The sequence below is a fragment of the Coenobita brevimanus genome, chromosome 1 (genome assembly GCF_032717465.1).
Source record: "Coenobita brevimanus isolate Jiangsu-jjx chromosome 1, ASM3271746v2, whole genome shotgun sequence".
Classification (NCBI taxonomy): Eukaryota; Metazoa; Arthropoda; class Malacostraca; order Decapoda; family Coenobitidae; genus Coenobita; species Coenobita brevimanus.
Window position 1 is genome coordinate 8001009 of NC_136954.1, and position 13006 is coordinate 8014014.

Genomic DNA, 13006 nt, shown 5'->3' on the forward strand with positions numbered 1-13006 from the left:
AAAAATAAAAATTCCAATATGCACAAAAATAAAAATTCCAATATGGCTATGGACATGGCACGTCCTTCGTAGAGCAAGTACGAGATAGACGACCTGAGATGGAGTGAGAGGATGAGGCTGACAGAGACCAAGATAGCATGATGAGACTGAGATACAGTAGGACTGAATGGAACAAAATAACAGCCTGTCCTGCAGGGGACTGAACCATGGTCATGATGATGATGATGATGATGCTGATCATGATCATAATCATGATGATGGTCTGGGTGAGAGAGAGAGAGAGAGAGAGAGAGAGAGAGAGAGAGAGGGGGGGGGGAGTTGGAAAGCTGAGATCTGAAGGAAAAAGTGGAGAGCGGGAGGAGGAAAAAACTTACGGATGGAGGAAGGAGGAGGGAAAACTGGGCAATAGAAGAAATAGTGACGGAAAAAATGAAAGGAAAGGGAAGAGAGGGAAAGAGGAAAGAAGCATGATTTTGTGTGTGTGTGTGTGTGTGTGTGTGTGTGTGTGTGTGTGTGTGTGTGTGTGTGTGTGTGTGTGTGTGTGTGTGTGTGTGTGTGAGAGAGAGAGCCCTAGCACCACGTCTCGTCTCCCCAACCTTTGCGTTTTCTTGGCCAAAATTTGCCCCAGCCTTGAGCAGTGTTGGATAGGTGGACTTTGTCAACTAGTTACGGCGGATGTTTTGTGTACAGAGGCTGTGGGTTCGGCAGGTGCACAGGATGAGAGGCTATCGACTTGTACTCTCTTGTGGTGGTAATGATGATGATGTGGTGCGTTAGTTGTATCTTTTCCCTTGTTGTTATTGTTGTTGTTGGTGGTGGTGGTGGTTTTGATGGTGGTTTGTTGTTCTCAGGCTCATCTGTGCAGCTCTATTTAATTCTAATGATACAATAAATGCTAAGTAAGTTCTAGCTGTTATCTCTCATGGTCAGGACAGTTCTAGTCGTCTGCCTCCATCTGCTGTACAGTTAGATGATTTAATGCAGGCTGTGTTGAGTTATAGGAGTCAGGTATGATGAGGTGGATGTTTCGTTCCGCGAGGTTGTTGGTACGGGTGACGCAGGGTGACTGTATGTGCAGGTTGTGTTTGGCAGTTTTACTGCGGCGTTGTTAGTAATCATATTCCTGTGACGCATTCACCTAAAGAAAACGGTTTAACGTAACTACTCTATTACACACACACACACACACACACACACACACACACACACACACACACACACACACACACACACACACACACACACACACACACACACACACACACACACACACACACACACACACACACACACACACACACACACAGCCATCCTTGCTCAGCCACCTTCCCTGCCTCCCCATCATACCCTCGCTATCTTCGATCTTTATATTTTCATTTATCTTCTCTCTTCCTCCCTACTTTCCTCCTCCATCTCTCTTCCCCCTTCTCCCCACCCCCATTTTCAACTTACCCACTGTCTCTTCCTTCTCTCTTTTCTCCTTTCCCTCTCTCTCCTCTTTCCTTGTTCCCTACCCTTCTTCCTTCCCTTTCCCCCTTATTCTCCCTCCCTCTCCCCATCCTACTCTCCTCCCTTCTCTCTTTCCCTTACGCTTCTTCCATGTCACTCCCTTTCGCTCCTTCTCTCTCCCTGCTTTCCCCATTCTCATTGCCCTCCCCCCATTCTCTCTCTCTCTCTCTCTCTCTCTCTCTCTCTCTCTCTCCCTCTCTCCCCCTCCCTCTCTGTCTCTCTCTCTCTCTCTCTCTCTCTCTCTCTCTCTCTCTCTGTCTGTCTGTCTGTCTCTCTCTCTCTCTCTCTCTCTCTCTCTCTCTCTCTCATCCTGGTCCAACACAAAGCAACACGTCTCCCTTGATTTGTCGTAGGGTTGGTAATATCCATCTTGCTTATACTTAGGGGGACGGACAGCTAGCTCTGCCTGTGTGTGTGTGTGTGTGTGTGTGTGTGTGTGTGTGTGTGAGAGAGAGAGAGAGAGAGAGAGAGAGAGAGAGAGAATGGAAGAAGGAAGATCGAGAACAGCATAGTATCACATCAGTCCATGCATGAAAGTGGCTGAAGACGCAGGAAGTGTAAAGGAAGGAATAGCCTGCTGAAACTTAAATGCCAGGGAGAAGAGGGGACAGAAAGTTGTAAAAATATATTCGCTGATAATTAAAATATACGTATTTTGCATAAAGAAAAAGGAGAAAAAAGAAAAATAATAGTTGCATATAAACCATGGGAGTTGTATAGGATAACCCATAATACAGTAGTTTTCAAAAATACATTACCATCACAATCTGGTAACTGGAAATGTTAGCGAAAATACAAACAGTTATTGTCATTGCAGTTTTTTGGGAGGTGGTAAAAAATCTGCAACAGTTACGGTAATATAGCAGTTGCAGAAATAGAAATCGCAATACTATATTGTAGCTGCAGAAATAAAAGTTGCAGTAATATTTGGTAGTTGCAGAAATAAACTGTAAAACATTGTGGTGGTTACTGAAATGCACTCTTGTTAATAATGCGTTATTGTCAGTGTATAAGGCAATTCCAAGAAGTAATGGCTACAAAAATTTACAGTGCCTCCCCAGTTGCTAATTACAGATGTAAATATGTACTGTACATTCATTGCAGGAATAGTACGACAGAGGGACACAGTAGTTGTCTGGTTGCACTCACTGATTTCTTTCCCTCCTCACCGATCGCATTCTTCCCTCCTCCTCTCCGTCTTCTCCCATCCCTCTTTCTTCTTTGCACTCGCTTTTCCATCCTGGCCTTGCCTTCTCTCTCTCTCTTTCTCTACTCTGTCTCCCCTTCTTACCTGTCCTCTCTGCTCTCTTCCCTTTTCTCATCCCTCCACTCTCCCTCTCCCCTCCAGTCTCCCACATCCCTCCATTCTACCTCTTCCCTCCACTTCCCCTCTCCCTCCACTCCCCCTCTCCCCTCTTTCATTCCTGTTTCATACTTTCATTCTCGTTCTCCCCCCTCCCATCTCTCCCTCTCTTCCTCTCTCCTTTCTGTATTCCTTCCTTCCTTTCTGCCTTCATTCCTCCCTACCTCCTTCCTTCATTCCCACCCGTTCTCTCGTTCTCTCCTTACTTCTCCTCTCTTTCCCATACTCTCTCTCTCTCTCTCTCTCTCTACATGTGTGTGTGCGTGCGCGAGCCTACGTGCGCGCGCGCGCACTCCAGCCATTGCCCTCGTGCGTGACTCTGTATACTAATTTCAGTTTACATAAGATTTTTTTCAAGGGTCGTGCTGCGTGAAAGTGGTCTATCGTGTAAGTAGCTAAACTGTTATGAGGATGTTTGTCAATGCCGGGGAGAAGAATAGCAGCGTGGGGAGAAGGCAGGCGTGTATATTTTTTACGCCAAAAGACTGTTATTTGATATACGGAGAATCCGAGCAGCGTGTGGAGAAGGCCTTTTCAGGGTGTCTCACCTTTTTTTTTTCTTGTTATATATTTAAGGAGGTTATGTTGAGGCGATTCTTTAGAGAAGAAAAAAAAAATGTATCAGTCTACGTGCAGTTGTCTCCCATTTCCGGAGCTAAAGCTACTGATGATCTTAGGGGCGTAAATGGTCTGCCTCATAATTAACTCATAGGTCATCTGTAACTGTAGCTTCATGACGGCTGAGAATTGGGCCCACGTTGGTATAGCAGTTTTCTCTCAGAATTAATACTGTCCTCCTGAAGGTTCTTTGAAAGTCTCTCACGACACCATGTATTTTCCTGAAGGCGCCAGACGATATTTTTCGGCCTAGATGTGTTAGGAGGGTATGTGTACTGAAGGCAAAAAAAAGTCTTGCCACCAACAGACGCTATTCCTCAGCTTAGGAGATGCCTTTTTAAACTAGCAGGGTATAGCCTTGGCTGCCTCTTTACCAGCTTAGCAGACAGTTATTGGCGTCCATTAATTACGCTGTTGATTAGGAGTTTCATTAAATAGCCAAAATGTCAGCGCTCCTCACACTAGCACACTGGGCCGTCCCCACAACACAAAATAGAGGATGCTATATTGGACTATCCTATACATAAAATGTATAACCAAAGAATAAAATGTCTTGGAATATGCATAATGAACTAGACAAAATTATATCCTCGTTTTAAGCGTCCTGAAAAAAGTATAATGTGTAAAATATTAATTCTCTCTCTCTCTCTCTCTCTCTCTCTCTCTCTCTCTCTCTCTCTCTCTCTCTCTCTCTCTCTCTCTCTCTCTCTCTCTCTCCAGATATTGTGTTTGGGAACGGTCATGTCTCGAGTTTTGTTTACCAAATTCCCGGGTGGGTAAGGAGACAAAGTAGCTCATAAGACTGGTCTGAGAGAGAGAGAGAGAGAGAGAGAGAGAGAGAGAGAGAGAGAGAGGATATACTTAACCCTCTCTCACCTGTACGAAGTACTACGGCTTTGTTGTCATTCTCTGCCTCCTGTAAGCTGGCCAGGGTAACTGTAATGAGGAGTTTGGGGGAGGGATGTTGGGGTGGAGGAGGAGGAGGAGGAGAGATGAAGAAGAAGAAAGAGAAAAAAGATGATGATGATGATGAAGGCATTTAATGATAGAATATATCAAGATCATGATGAGAGACACTTTCTGCCACCATCCCCCATACTATTACCCGCATCTGTAGAATTTGTAGTTGGTCTGCATTTCTTTTCTAAGGATGAACAGGCTGGATTAAGAAGACATTACTCTATGTTCTCTTGACTGGCCTGGAAATCGAAAGGGTATCAAGCCCCCAAGATCTGGCTATAATTTCTGGAGCGATGATGATGATGATGATGTGATTGTGATAGTGATGATGATGATGATGATGTTGGTTTTGATAATGGTGATGATGATGTTGGTTTTGATAATGGTGATGATGATGTTGGTTTTGATAATGGTGATGATGATGATATGATGATGATGATAATGATAATGATGGTAGTTGCTGATGATGATGAGGAGGAAGACGATGATGATGATGATGATGGTAATAAAACATACCTGTTCCAGTTTGGCTGTTACCTACACTAATTAAAATGGGGAGAAGGCTAATTACTTCTAACAATTAACAAGTGTTCCATACATAACCACCTAAAAATCTGAGACTTAATCAGTTCTAATAATTGGTCCGTTTGATACGAACATAAGTCCAAACAGATGTTAATGTAAATAAATAACGTAAAATGCAGAATCAGTGTGTAATAAGAATAATAAAAAACTACAAAACTGCTCTTATTCACTTTACATTGGCCTGAAGTTGCCATCCTTTCTTCTTTTAGGTATAGCAATAGCTTAGCACTGGAATATTATACTAGTCACGAAGACTTGCTGCTGTAAGGATATAGTCACAGAATTGTCTTTGTTTCTGCGACTGAGCTACGTGAAGTAAGCAGCAAAAGGATGAAAATCTGGACCAAGTTAAGTAAAGTACTATCGTGCAGCGAAACCTGTATTACCTACAAGACGATATTACACCCAGACACTAGCCCAGCATGTCATGTGGATTTTGTGGAAGTGGAGGATGTATATCATAGAAAATCCGGGTAAAATGTGCCTGATAAATCACAGAGGAAGAGGAGTTACGTAGCCTTCTGTGTCACTTAGAACACGAATATTTGCCCAGACCGATGGCCATGTGACAGTTTTTATCCTTCTGTACGGTCCTGCGGCAGACCATCTCATTGCCACCAACCGGAATATATGAATGCCATAAAGATAATATCAGTGTAATATGCATAATAAGTCGCTTAGACGCAGGTGCTACGAAGCCTCCTACGTCATCAAGAATACGAACGTATGCCAAGACTGGTAGCCTAATGAAGCAGGATATCAAACAGTAATGTACGTAATAATAAATCGCAATGAAACTGATGGATGTATGTGGAATAACTGAAACAAAATGGAGAGGAGAAAGTGTGAGAGAATGGGAGTATGGATGGGGTATATGTGCAGGAGTAGATGAGAATGAGAGGGCAAAGGAAGGAGTGTGTATAGTTGTGAGTAAAAGATGGAAGAAGAGCATAAGACAGTATGGATCAGTTGGGTCAAGGATTGTGTGGGTAAAGTTGAAAGTTGGAATACAAATGTGGGCGATTGTGTGTGTGTATGCGCCAACGCAAGATCGTGCTAGAAGAGTGAGAGAAGAGTTCTGGACAAATGTGGAAATGTGCATGGAAAAGTTTGGAAGGAATGAGAGAGTGTTTTTGATTGGTGATATGAATGGTAAAGTTGGTAATGTGAAGGTGGATGGAATAGTTGGTGAGTGGGGTGTGCCTGCCGAGATAGATGAGAATGGGAGTGCGTTAGTGGACATTTGTGCTGGGAGGGGGTTGGTGATAGCCAATACCCTCTTCAGGCATAAAATGATCCACAGGTATACATGGCGAGTGATGAGAAGGGTGGGTGGTGAACTGAATGAAAGGAAGGCAATGATTGATTATGTGTGTGTGGATGAAAGGATGCGAAGATGTGTAAAGGATGCAAGAGTGTATAGAGGTTGGGGGAGTGGACTTTCTGACCACTACTTGGTGGTGGCCAGAATTAGGATGCAAGTGAGATGGAGGGATAGAAGAAGGGAAAGACGAGAGGAAGGAGTAGTTGCAAGGAGAGTGGAAAGGTTACAAGAGGATGAGAAAAAGGCAGAGTATAAGAGAGAAGTGGAGGACCGATTGGGCAAATATGAATTGGAGCAGATGGGAGACGTGGAAGGTGTGTGTAAGATATTTACAGAAGAAATATGTGCAGCATGTGATATGGTGTGTGGAAGGAAGAGAAGGCGGAGGGGGGTGCAAGGAACAGCGTGGTGGACTGAAGAGGTGAAACAGGCTGTGGCACAAAAGAAGAAAGCATACAATGAATGGGTGAGAAATAGGGGCGTGGAAGAAGTTGAGAAGCGGAAGAGAGAGTTATATGTGGAAAGGAAGAGAGAGGTGAAAAGATTAGTAAGAGAGAGTAAGAAGAGAGTGGATGAGGAATTTGGAAGGAATTTGAGTGTAAAGTGGAGGGACTGTAAGAAAATGTTCTGGAGAGAAGTGAAAAGAGTAAGACAGGGTGGAAGTGAAGTTAGCAGGGGAGTGAAAGATAAAAATGGTAGATTACTAGTGGAGAAGGGAGAAAAAGTGAGCAGATGGAGAGAACACTTTAAGGAATTGTTGAACGTAGAGGATGGAAGTAATGCGAGTATAAGTGGCTGGGGAATGGCTGGGAGAAGGAGAGAGGTGAGATGACAGGAAGAAATCAGTAGGATAGAAGTTGTGGAAGCACTGAAGAAAGTTAAATCGGGGAAAGCCCCAGGAATTGATGGAGTGTGTGGTGAAATGCTGAAGCATGGGGGAGAGATAGTAGTAGAATGGATGTGGAAGATGTGCAGATTGGCCTGGGAGGAAGGAAGAGTCCCGGAGGATTGGAAGTCAGGTATAATTATTCCCTTGTACAAAGGAAAAGGGGAAAAAGAAGTGTGTGGTAATCATAGGGGCATTTGTCTTCTTAGTATAATAGGAAAAGTGTATGGTAGGATACTTATAGACAGAGTTAGAGAAAGAACAGAGAAATTAGTTGGAGAAGAACAGGGAGGCTTTAGGAAGGGAAGAGGTTGTGTAGATCAGATATTCATTCTTAGATCTTTAGTGGAAAAGTTTCTAGAGAAGGGAAAGAAGTTGTATGCGGCTTTCATGGATTTGGAGAAAGCATATGACAGGGTGGATAGACAAGGATTGTGGAAAGTGTTAAGAATATATGGAGTAGATGGGAAGTTGTTGAATGCTGTGAAGAGTATGTACGATGGTGCGAAGGCTGCAGTGCGTGTGGATGGTGAACTAAGTGAATTTTTCTCTTTGAAAGTTGGTTTGAAACAGGGATGTGTCATGTCTCCATGGTTGTTCAATCTGTACATGGATGGGGTAATAAAAGAGGTACAAGGTAGGGTAGTGGATGTTGGAGTGGCCCTGGTGAGAGAGGATAGTGTTTGGAAACTCCCTGTACTGTTGTTTGCAGATGATACTGTGTTGTTGAGTGAAGACGAAGGGGAGCTGCAAGGCTTGGTGGATGAGTTTGAGAGAGTGTGTAAGAAACGGAACCTAAAGGTGAATGTAGGGAAGAGTAAAGTGATGGTCTTTGAAAGAGGTGAAGTTAGTGAATGTACAGCGAGTTTAGATGGTGAGGAATTGGAAAATGTGAGTACGTTTAAGTATTTGGGTAGTGTGATGAGTAAGGATGGAGGTTTGGAGGGTGAAGTGCTTGAAAGGGTACAGCAGGGAAGAAAGGTTGCTGGTTCCTTGAAAGCAGTGATAAGAAACATGGAAGTGAGCATGGAAGTGAAAAAGTTACTGCATGACAGTATTGTGATACCAACTTTAACGTACGGAAGTGAAGCTTGGACATTGTTGGAAGGACACAAGTCAAGAGTGAGAGCAGTGGAAATGAGTTATTTAAGAGGAGCCTGTGGAGTCACGTGGAGAGACAGGCTGACGAATGAGGATATAAAGGAGCGTTGTGGTGTGGATGTGGATGTGATAGGAAGCGTTATGAGGAACACACTGAGGTGGTTTGGCCATGTGGAGAGGATGGAGGGTGAAAGACTGACGAAGAGAGTGTATGTGAGTGAGGTGGAGGGGGGAAGAGGGAGGGGGAGGCCGAGGATGAGATGGAGGGATGGGGTGGAGAGGTATATGAGAGAGGGGGGTGTGAGTTGGGAGCAGGGCAGTGAAATGGCGGGGGACAGGGTGACTTGGAGGCGATTTGTTTGTGGCCACCCCAAACGGGATTGAGGCGTCTGGCAATAGATAGATAGATAGAAACTGATACCACGAACACTGCTGTCACCTGGGTCCGTATTCTCGTCGGTTGAGAAAGCTCCGTAACACCTTTTCCTATGTGATTTATTTTGTTTATTATACCCATCTGCCCAGTTCAGTGTTACATAAATCCTTCCAATATCGCCGTTTTTTCATTCATTCATTGCCAGACGCCATGTATCCCGAACGGGGTGGCCAAGGGCTCAGAGTTAATTGTTTTACAGGGAGGGGCACTAATCCTCCACCAACCCCACTTGACAGGTAGGGAGAACGTTATGCCAACAGCATCTGGTGTTCCCAGGCGGTCACTCATCCAAGTACTAACCAGACCCAACGTTGCTTAACTTCGCTGATCGGACGGGAAGCGGTGTACTCAACGTGGTATGGCCATACTCTGCCTAAATGACGTACATTAGGATATTAACCACCCGTCTCCAAAAAAATCAATCAATAAGGAAGATGTGTAAGGGAGTGTCACGAATCAATCCGCGACATTTCCCTTTTGTGAGAAGCCACGAACTATTAGTGGAAAACTCACTGCGTATCGCTCAGCTAACCATTTCTCCCTCCATTTCGGGGTACACTTTTCAAAACATTCGTCACTGTTTTCAGAGGTGACCGATTTAATGCACGTCACTAAGTGCTGTACTGAGCGATACTATTGTTTTCTTTATTGTTCGCCCCTGCTTGCACTTGACCGTTAAAAATGCGGCCTACTGCTTCCCCTTTTGTTCCCACGACTTACTCAGTCTAGTGTTTGCTGTGACGGAGACAGGACCTGTGCAGCAGTGCGAGAGGTCAGCTAGTACCCAAACTCCACTTACAGTTTCTCCAAGCTTCCACCTTTAGTTCTCCAGCTTTGGGTGATACACTGCATTCATTGACTAGTATTTCCTTTTTGTATTTTGTAGTCATAAGAGTTTAGTTAAGGTGTTTTTTCCTAGGCGTAAGTATTTAGCTTTTGTGTGAGTGAGTGAGTGCATCTCATTAATTTGATTTGAATTGTAACGTTAAATTTATTTTTTTGTAATCAATAAATTTAAGTTCCTTTCTTGAGCTCAATGTAAAGTAAAATCTTGTTTCATTTAATCCAAATTAAGCTTATTTTCCATATAGCTCCTAGCTTGCATAAACGTTTGCTTTCATAACTGGTACTTAGACCAGTCTTGTTGTATTAACTTAAAATCCGTTGTGCCAGGAGTTAATGCATCAGCAAGAACCTGATGTTATTATTATTAGTATTAGTTATTTATTGTCAGGGGTGAAGTAACTTTCTCCAGAGGCTAACAGTACAGTAATTCAGCAATTGTGAGTAATTAGTCTCTGCTTTGTACTGTTGAGAAAGTTTATAAATTCTCGTTCTTAGAGAATCGTAGCAAGTCAGCGTAAAGTAGTCGTTGCTTGATGTAGCAAGACAATCATTGTCTCTGCTCTTCAATATTATTGAATATTATCAATTTAAATAATATTTAACCATTTGTATTTCAAAATTACCGTGATATTATAAAAATACCGTGACAATTGGCGACCTCGCCAGGATATTAACTCCTAGCTATAAAGCTATTCACGAGATAGTGCTCACTCATTCATATTTAGGTATTTATCATTAAAGTTTATAGGCACAAGTTTACTGGTGGTTACCGTTGATTTAGCAAGTGAATTTTTGCTTTATTAATCAATAGAGTACTTGACTCTAGTTTATTCTTGGTAACGCCAGACGATTTTATTCGCTCCTGGGTAGCCGCCGTACCCATTGTGTTAATTATTGAGAGTTCTTAGTCATTTACATTTTTTATTTATCTTTGCCAGTTAACTAGATAAGACTGGTCACCATTAGCTTGTGTCTGTACTCTTTACTTGTGTTTATTAGTATTCGTCGCTAAGCAGTCAGTACTGCAGTCAGTACTCAATTTCGGTTTGCTTAATAAATTAGCTCCATGGCTACTACTATATTTTTACAGGAAGCCAAAGAAATGGGTCTTTCGGACCCAACCGAAATTAAAGAGTATATACTCTCACGGCATAATCAGGAGCAGCAGCGCGAGAATGATGCCCGTGAAGAGCGTAAGATTCAGCGCGAATACGAGCGAGAACAGCGTGAGGAACGCGAAAAGGAGCACGAGTACGAGCGACAACAACGCGAACACGAGTTAGAAAAAGAGCGAGAACAGCGCGAATACGAGCGTGAACGACATGAACGCGAGCGAGAACAGCGCGAATACGAGCGTGCCGAACGTGAGGCACGAGAAAAACATGAACTTGAAGTGCTGAAGCTCAAGCGAGATTCCTTGGCTTCAGACACGTCTGGTGCAGTTGGTCCAAGCTCCACGAGCGTTCTCCCTGCACATGTCCTGGCGACCCCACGCATCAAGCTTCCTTTATACAAGGAAAGCGAGCGAATCGAGCCGTACATAGCTCGTTTTGAGGACATGGCAGACTTATATCAACTGGATGAGGCAGCTAAGCGGCTTCAGTTTCTTAGCCTATTTGAGGGCCCTGCCCTCGATATTCTCCACAGAATTCGTGGAGACAATCTCACATATGAGATGATGAAAGCTGCACTCATTAAGGCGTATGGTCTCACAGTAGACGACGCCAAAGTTCAGTTCATGCGAGCTCGTCTCCAAGACAAGGAGACAGCTGTTCAGTTCCTTGATCGTCTCACAGCTTACTTAAATGAGTGGATGGAGAAAGATGAAACTCCTTCCACGCGTGATGGGATAATTGACCTTATGCTGCGTACACAGCTAGAGAGGTCGTGGCCTGCTGAGCTCATAGCACAGCTTAAGATCTGCCAGGTGAAAGATGCCAGCCAAATGGCAGAGAAGGCTGACGCATTCTTTACTGCATACGGGTATCAAGCTCGTAAGCAAAACACCTGGAGCAGAAAAGATACTGCCAAGTCTGGGAAGCCGTCTCAGACTGAATCCCAGCACCAAGGCCGTTCTCAGAGTAATGGCCAAGGTCCAAGCAAACCGCAGAAGGACCAGGGGCAAAACACTCAGAAACCTGAGTGGAAGAGGTACAACAAGTACCCTAACCAGCAGCAGTATCAGCCATGCAACCGACCGTCGGGACAAACTTTTTCACCACCAGCTCAAAAGAGGCAGGAAGCGAACGCAGCCTTCATTCCTCAGCAGCAGCACGGTGGTCACGTCCCTACCAGTGTGGGTACTTCCCCACAGTTCACTAGTCCCACAGTGACAGTGAACCCTCCTCCACAGATGGCCAATGTTCCATCTTCCCAATATAATCCTCAAGGCACAATGTTTGCCGCATCAATTCAGCAGCCTCATGAGTGGCTAGCTGCTTCCTCCACAGGCCCTCCCACAGGTGACAGTACCTTCCTTGTTCAGCCAGGGTTTGTGGGAGGCATTCCTGTGAAGGTCCTGAGAGACAATGGTTCCTCAGGTTGCTCTGTCAAGCAGAGTCTAGTTCGGCCTGAGCAGTATACAGGTCGACAGATCCATGCAAACCTTATTGATGGATCAGTGAGATTGTTCCCTGAGGCATGTATCCAGGTGGCATCTCCATTTTATACTGGTACGACACTTGCAGTTGTCATGCCAGAGCCTCTATTTGACGTTATAGTAGGCAATATTCAAGGAGCCAAGGATAGTTGCTCCGATGATGGCGCTACTCAGACTTCGGCTGCTGCGGTAACACGAGCCATGGTTGAGGCTCCAGACTGTGTCACCCCAGTGATCATTGAATCGCCGCAAGATCTGATGTGTAGTCAACTTGTTGTGCAAGAACAACATTCTGACCCGACACTTGCTGCCGTGCGGAACAAACAAAAGGGTCGAGTGATTAAGTATTCACGGGGAGGTCGAGCCAAGTTCCTTCGCAAACAAGGACGGCTCTACCGTGAGTCACGAACACCCGAGGGCGAGGTTCGACTGCAGTTTGTCGTTCCCGCCAAGTACCGCCCAGCAGTGTTACAATGGGGTCATTGTTCAGCCTCAGGAGGTCACATGGGCAAAAGGAAGACCCAGGGCCGTATCCGAGCTGACTTTTTCTGGCCAGGGATGGGACGAGATATAGATAGTTTTGTCCGTTCCTGCAGTGTGTGCCAAAGTATCACCACTAATCAGGGACATGCCCTTCCTGTGCCATTTGTAACCACACCCGTAATCTCTGAGACAGTTGAGAGACAGGGTAGTGGTGAAGTGGGTGCAGACCTGACGTCTCGCCCCTTGGCCCCACAGGACACATTATGTCCAGGGCCTGTACATACATATTATGTACC

At 44.6% G+C, this 13006-nt stretch overlaps 1 non-coding gene and 1 pseudogene across 1 annotated transcript; one reads left to right on the forward strand and one right to left on the reverse strand.

Annotated features, from left to right (window-relative positions):
* The window catches only part of LOC145413476 (glutamate receptor 1-like), an 806335-nt pseudogene that overhangs the window by 690676 nt on the left and 102653 nt on the right, over window positions 1-13006 (forward strand).
* LOC145415113 (5S ribosomal RNA) lies at window positions 9034-9152 on the reverse strand. The gene has a single exon (XR_013900002.1). It is a non-coding gene; the product is annotated as a 5S ribosomal RNA (ribosomal RNA).